This window comes from Seriola dumerili, unplaced genomic scaffold (genome assembly GCF_002260705.1).
Source record: "Seriola dumerili isolate Sdu_G_001 unplaced genomic scaffold, Sdu_1.0 BDQW01000052.1, whole genome shotgun sequence".
NCBI lineage: Eukaryota > Metazoa > Chordata > Actinopteri > Carangiformes > Carangidae > Seriola > Seriola dumerili.
Window position 1 is genome coordinate 7794177 of NW_019174307.1, and position 6529 is coordinate 7800705.

A 6529-nucleotide genomic window follows, 5' to 3' on the forward strand; every position below is an offset into this window, starting at 1 on the left:
CTGTTCAACCACTATGGAGGAGTGTGCGTGCTACTGACCGTATTACGGGCCAGCCGTGGAGGTCTACACACACCTATAGACATCCTCATGCAGCTAACCGAACAGTCCCGTAAGTAGGCATGTGTCGCATGACTATAGCGTAGAACTCACCACTGTTGTATTATTATGAGTCTGCACCAAGTGTGACGAGCAGCAAGTTTTCACATCCCTCTTCGCATGTAGGATCAACATAATGTACATCAACTGAAATTAGTGTAATATCTCAGGTGCATTTTAGATAATGCAGTTATTAAGCACCAAATCAAATCTTATAAAAGGGAAATTCTTCTACTGTAGTTTACTTTCTTCTACTCTAGTTTACTTATAGATTTTATGAGATACTCAGTCTGTGGACCAGGTGTGCTGGTAAATACACAATCATCATGTCGAGGGCTCAAGTTGTAGAAAGCAAAGTTTTGTCCTAAGACACAACAAGAAAAAAACAATTAATTTTTTTTCCATTGCCAGGTGAGATTTAGTCACAAGTATAATCAAACTGTAAAATTTAGTTATGGCAGTCACACTGTGCAGTGTCGTTTCCTTTGTCAATTAGTGTTTCAATGGCACTTCACCTGTGACCTCAAGATTCAGTTTTAGGTTGTACAGTCAGCTGTGCCTGGAAAACCATCTGTGGTTGACGTACCCTTGAAAGCTTCTGTGATCACTTCTCCAGCCCAGATTTATAGACTGTCTTTACTATCACTATTTACTTTGATTTATACCAGCTCCCACTGCAGTATTATTCCATATCATACAGATCAAAACCACGTGTGAAAAGTAACGGTTTGTAAGCTCACATCAATCATCAGCACTGGTCAGGCAACAGATCTGGAAGTTAGGAGCATAAAACGCTGGACTTCCACCACCTCCTGGCTGTTTTATAGAAAGACAAAAGTCTTGACGGAGGTGGACATCGAGGAGAGAACAGCTGCAGAGTGTTTTCATGGAAGGGGCAAGTTCGGAAGGGTTATGAGCCATATCATTTAAGACTGCTGTATGCTAATACACAGCAGAGCCATATGCTAGAGGCGACTGGGGCCGGAGCTGTACATGTGTGCATAGTTTTGTGTTTCTGGGGGACTGTAAGTCTAGCAAGACTTGCTAATTATTATGTTTTACAAGCAGTAACGAGGGGAGACGGGAGCATGGTGAGGAAGAGGGGGAGAGAGGCTTACACCTGAAGATTGCCAATAAAACAAACCAAAACAAAAAGGTCTAGTTGTACACAAAACACACACAGGACGTCAGTGGTCATACTGTGGCAACTTGAATGCTTGTATAACATACAGCCACAAAGTTACACAACACATCACAAAAATCCAGCTGGCCACTTCAGCACGCACATATACAAACACAGTCGGTAACAGTGTTTTACTGGCCTTGACTGATCTGGTCTGGTAAACAGTGAGTACATTAAATACCAAACTGCTTCATACAGTAGATTCAGCTTCCATGGACCTACTTTCTGTGTGTTTTTGCGTTTTTTTCAAACTCGCCACATGGGGCGGAATGGCATGCAAAAAAAGAGATTGCGATGAGTCATGATTTTAGTGGGACTGGTAATTTTTGCATTTTATTTTCACTTAAAAAAATATTAAAATGATGATGTTGTTTTTTTTTTATTTTGCTGGTGTCTGCACCAAACAAGCATGTACCCTTACATTTGGAGAATGTGATTTTTTTTTTTTAGGTTGGGCATCTCTGAAGCACCACAATGCTTCATTTGTAATGGTATTTTGTGACACATTTTACCTTTACCAAAAAATTGCAGCTCCCATGATTTGGTTATTGCACTTGGCCATACTCTACTACTACTACTCTACTTTTGATCAATTCTTCAGCCCTAGTGCCACAGTAGACATGTACATGGGTGTTACATTTACCTGTTTCTTACTATTTGATGCGTCCCACAGCATCTATGTTATTAACTCTCAAACCCATGAGGACTGTGTGTGTTTTTCTGTCTGTGTGTAGAATATGTCACACATTAAAAAGATAAAGATCCATCAGAAGACTGGGCCTTTGTTATGTTCCTGGTCTTAAATTGATACGATATTAGCTTTTCTAAATTTTATATTACTGTAAATTGGGTTTTGTCTGACAAAACAAGCAGATTAAAAACCTCTCTCTGTGATGTCACCTTGTGATGGGCCAGTCTCACAGTATTTTATTTTTTTTAATTAACATTTCATACTCCAAATTATTTATCAATTAGCCCAAAAAATACTTGACACAAAATAATAATTAGTTGCAGCCTTCACCTTTTATAAACTCACACTTTTGTCAGACTGAAGGATAAAATTCATAGATTAGCAGACAGCCGTGTTGTTTGGCCGCTATCAGCAGATATTATGTAAATATTCACCATTCAGGAAGTTTTGATTTAAAAGTTGCTGGCGTTTTAAAACATGTATGCACATGCAAGTGTCAGAATAACTGTAATTGAATAAAAATTGTCAGTAACATGAATGATCCATAGTACTTTTTTTAACCTTGAGCAGTGGTGATGTTATTCCTGGAAAAAAGACTGACCAAACTATCCTTTCCTGCATTTTATCAGATTCTACCTGTCTTATCCTTTCTTATCTGAACCTGATCCTCTTCTTCCCCATCCAATCTTCTCCTGTGATTTGATGCCAGCAGAACTGCTGTAAAAGCCAAGAAAAGATTGTATTCCCTCACCCAGATGCACGGTTTAGATGCACGGACAGTGGAGGGTTACTTTTTTGAAGGAGCAGGAATGTGACTTTAGCAGAAACAAATGTTTGTTTACTAGGAACTGACTAATTTTAGGACTTCATAAGGTTGACATTTGCTTTTATTAATTTAAAAAATGTGCTGGTCCCATCTGTGTGGATTGAAGCTGTTGTCCTTTCTCTGTTTCATCTCTGTGTGTGTGAGGGGTTCAGTTTGAAGGGAAGGTCAGAGTTAACACTGACAATATGGAAGCTCTTCCAAATACAATCATCACAGCATCTCTCTGACCAGCATCTGTGTCCTTGTCTCACTCAGTTTGATCGTTAAAGTGTTTTCATGGTTTGTTTGTGCGTCCATGTAGTTTTCATTTCTATGCAAATCTAAAAAGTATGGCAAAGTGAAGTTGATGATTTCCATCTCTTCAGAAGTTTTAACATTGAACGAAAATGTGTTATTCATCATCAAAAAAGTTTTGATAATATCCTGCTTTCTTCGCTCTGCTTGTGTTTGTGTGCTTGTAGGCTACCTAAATCCCTTCCTGGAGGCATGTAGCTGTGAGGAGTTTTTCCGAACAGCGTCCCAGCTCCTTAAACACCCTCGTCTGGAGCTCCCGTTACTGGAGAAGCTCTCTATCCTTTTGCAGAAGCTCTCCAGCATCAGGTAGGCTCTGTGATCTCCATACTGATAATATCACAAACTGAGCAAGCTTAATAGGCCAAGATTAAGACTGAGCAAGGTTAAAACATCTGATCATGGGTAATAAATACCTGCATGCTTAGACATATGCAATCATAGGCGTGTGCAGTCATTTCTTTTCTTTTATGCCTGTGCAGATTGATGCTTATCTGCCAAATACTAAACCTGTATATATATATATATGACCTCAGCATAGACTGCTGGAGAGAGAAAACAGATTATAGTTGATCCACTGGTTAATGATTGGGATTCACTTTCCCAGCAATAGAGGGATATGCTTTGGACACAGTGGTTCCCAAAGGATTTTGTTTGTGAGACCTAAAAAGACATAATGTCTGTTTGTGACACAGATTCAGTTGTTGCACATGTCTATGAACTGTGGCCAGCTCGAGGGCTGAGAAGATAAAATTATTCAGCAAAGAAACAAAACTGTAGTCAGTGGAGGATCATGGGAACGTCATTAGTTTTGCAGGTATTTTGTCATAAACCAATGTCTTGGACAAACAAAAAGTTTGACCTGATGATGGCACTACATGAAAGGTCAGGGGATCAAACTTTTTATGTTGTAGGAATCCATCCCATAACTATTAGGCTATTTCAAATGAAACCTGAAAACTCAACCTGTTGGTGGGACCAGAAGAAAAGTCACCAAAGGCAGTATCATACACTGGTTTAATACTAGACAAGTGTGACTAACTCTTGGGAATATGTTTCCTCGAATGTCTTCGGACTGACAGTTGGGTGTGTGGTTTTTATTTCATTTGTCCAGGAAGAACCGTCGTCTGTTTGAGCTGTCCTCTCTCCACCATCAGATACAAGAGCTTTATCACAAAACCAACCACACACACACATTCCTCTGCCTCAACCTCAGGTCCATTCTTCTCAACCTTAAATAAAACACACACATACTCACATGTGTTTCTCACCCTCACACTGGATCCAAGGTTTCTTTAAAAGCTAAGGCTTCCCAGTAAAGACAAAAATGTCTTGCCTTGTATTTCACTACTTGAGCACGTTGCTCGGTCTTTCATGTGTGCTCAAAGTGTAATTACCACATTTCCAACAGTACAGTTCTTTAGAGCTCCATCCTGCTCTACCTCAAATAACATATGCAGACTCACATTCTTTATTTATATAGTGATATGTTTTTGAAGTTCTTTTGTCTGTCAGAAGCACTTTGTTAACATTGTGTATGTTTTGCACTTTGTGACCCCTCTGTTTTTGTGTTCCACGATGTTAATCTGATGTTTTGTCTTTTTCTGTGATGAAAAACCTTTTTTTAAAACGAGTGGCATGCTTGCCAGTGGCCTTAATGGGTGTCTCATGTGCACAGAGGAAGAGAGGCTGTGACTGTGAAGCTTTTTAATGGCAATAAACAAAAAGAACTGAAGAACATTGAGATTGGACTGCATATGAAATCCATATGTTTTGTATAAATGTGTCTTATTTGTTTGCTCCAGAGCATGGGTGGGTTGATGGGAGTAATGGCCTCAGCATGGGACACACTGGTTGTGTTGGTTGATGGAGAAGATTGGAGGGACTGGAACAATTACAACTGATATTTAAAACGTACTCGCTGAAAACCACTCGGAAGTGCTTGACTGGTCTGGATTTGAAAGGGGTGCACCCAATTTTTTAAGAGCCCTAAAGCATCCGAGTTCCCAAATTAACTGCTTGTTAGTTAGTTAGTTTCCAAAACTTCTGTTCAGGTCAGGGTTCTAAGATGGAGATGAAAAACTTTTCTAGATAATTGTGTCCTTAGATCAAACATTTATTGTAGGATAAATGATACACTGTTCTTCTACACTGTCTGTGCAAAGCCTTTAAATTGAATTGATGAGTCTGTTAATGATTTGAACATATTTAACACATGTCCTGATAACAGAATAAGCATCTTGAGATGCACCATCTGATTTTCAAAAGGTAGTGACAGGTCATCAACAAATAACTACTGGATACTGCACAACAGAAAAGTCAAATAGTAAACAAAATCATTGACTTTGTTATTACATTAATTCATAATTAATAATTGAAGGGAACATTAGCAAAAGAAGCTTGATTATGGGGAAAAAGAAAGGTTGTATATGATCCAAAAGATGTTTTAGATTTATTGTATAATGGTAAATTATTTCACTCAAAGGTGCCTTAAAACAAAAAGTTTTTACCAATGTCTACTGACGCTGACAGAACAAAATGTAGTGATATCAGAATTATGCCTCATGTGTCATATGTCAAACTGTTCTGGTACATGGTTACAAGTATTTTAAAGGCATGTATTTTTCAATTTAACAATAGTCATGATATTTCTGTTTAATGTAACACATTTTGGCCACTTTTAAATGGATAAAATTTATATAAATTTATGTGCATTTCTAACCACATTTGATGATTAAAAGAAGTGAAAGGTTAAAAATGGAAAAATCTTATTGCCTCATGAAGCAGCAGTGTGACAGTCAGTGTTTAACCTTGAGGCTTTAAACCACCTGCTGGAGAAAACATTCAAGTACAAAGATGTTTGAAATGAAATGTTCTGTTTTAGATGTTTGAGTTGAGGTAATTCCTTGAGTGATTGCAGACACTTGGAAACTGTTTGCATCTGCACCAGGCGTTAACAGTTAATATAATACAATAGATCCATTGGTGGAAAATGAGACATGCCACGGTATTGCAATTTAGAAAATGTTAAAAAGTTAAAACAAGCATTATCCAGGCAAACTACAATGGAAAGTATCAGATATAGAAATCAGCATCATACATCCCCAACACCAGTTCAGCCTCTACAATGCCTTCACTGTATTTACTTTTGAACATTTTTTAATGTGTTTAAAATCCTCTGGATCATACATCCAATGTTCTGCTGTGATAAAGGCTCAGAAGTGAACTGTAGCCTGTAGTTTTGCCCATTTAATGATAAGGAATGGTATTACCCCAAATTACTTTGGTTCCTAACCACTTTTGTTATTACATGGCAGGCACCAGAACACATGCAAGAACAATGTTAAGTTCTATGTATATACAAAATGACTGGAAAACTTTATCTTTTTAGTGCCCTTTTAAAAATTATTGCGCTGTTGAACTGTAAATAAGCAGGATCATT